The sequence below is a fragment of the Amphimedon queenslandica genome, unplaced genomic scaffold (assembly GCF_000090795.2).
Source record: "Amphimedon queenslandica unplaced genomic scaffold, v1.1 AMPQUscaffold_10216, whole genome shotgun sequence".
NCBI classification, from domain to species: Eukaryota; Metazoa; Porifera; class Demospongiae; order Haplosclerida; family Niphatidae; genus Amphimedon; species Amphimedon queenslandica.
The window spans coordinates 4,161-5,718 of record NW_003549513.1 but is presented as its reverse complement, the minus strand read 5'-3'; positions in this window follow the sequence as shown (position 1 = coordinate 5,718).

Here is a 1,558-nt window from a genome sequence, read left to right as displayed (position 1 = left end):
GATGAAGATCAGCACATTTCACAAGGCTTTATAGTGGCAGAAAAGAGCCTACTATTTGAAGTTACAAACTTTTCAGTGATTGAGGGATTAGTCACTCATAGCAACATACGATGTTTTCCACATAAGTTATCCAAAGCCAATACCGGCATTTTCACTGTTACTTTTTTTACAGGAGTATTTGATGGAGATTTTAGATTCTTATGCAAAGAAATCAGCCAGATACAAGGCTTGTGTCAACAGACTAACAAAACTACAGAAACCCAAGAGTATTATTTAGTAACTAACTAAGTATTAGACATTAGACATAATTAGGCATAGTAGTGGACACATAATAAAACGTAATGGACTAAGTCATGGAATGGCTGTTATTATTCATGTATAGAATGTAATATTCTTTACTGTATAGTACATGTATATATTATTTGTATATAAATATATATATATAAATATATTATATAATAACATTGTATTATTTTAGTAGATGTTTTATACTTAAGATAATATTGATAATAGGTTTGTATTCCATCTGTAGCCAGTTTCGTGTCTGTTTTCACCTGGAATGAGATAATTGAATAATCATTAATTATTCATAACAAGAGTGTAGTTTCAGCACAGCAAATTAGTACATTATTTCAAACGTGTTAATTCAACATGTGTGTAATGTGCTAAAATCTGGGACATTCATTTAACACAGTTTCTTGTGCTGGAATGACACGTTTTTTTTGTGTGTACTATTGCATACAGCTTCCCATATTTACAAATCAGTGATGAATTGCATACGCAGTTATTGTATATTGACACCATCATCTCCATTCTTAATGTAGCAATTTCTCCTTTATTGTACTACTCCACTATTATACCTTGCATCTTGTATCATTTATAATTGTTTCCTTCATTTCTAAAATTGTAGACAAGATTTCACTGTAAGATGCAGCTTCAGTGACACTCAAAGGACCTTTTTGTGCTTGTAATAAATTAAGAGAGAGTCTGATTTATTTTAATTTTGTGCAGCTCATTTATCATCTGATCGAAATATACTGGTATGTAAGAATTAAATAGCCCAGAGGGAACTCAAACAGCATTGCTGTGATGTCATTGTCTTTAAGATCTTGTGTGAGACTAAAAAGTCATGATTTTTTCCATTTTTTAACATATTGCATGACTTAATTTACAGTCTCAGCATTCATCTAACTATAGCTTTTTTGATTCAAAACCTGTAACTTCAAAACAGTCACATTCGCATTTGTTTTGTCATGGATAGTGTTTTCCTCCGAGTTTTTTAGTACTACAAATATAGCAATTAGTAATTTTTAAATGAGTAGTTACACTAGTAAAATGTTAATTATTTCAATGCTGTAATAAGTTTCAAGAAATAAAAGTAGAATAAATGATCAATTATGAGACGGCACACACAAAAAACTAGTGTGTTATTTGGTACACATTTTACTGTGTTGTTTTGCCTGTAGGTGTGCTAAATTACTAAAACAGCACACTAAGTGTGCTGTTTCAACACATACACACTTGAACCATTAAATTAACACACCTAGTTGTCATAGAA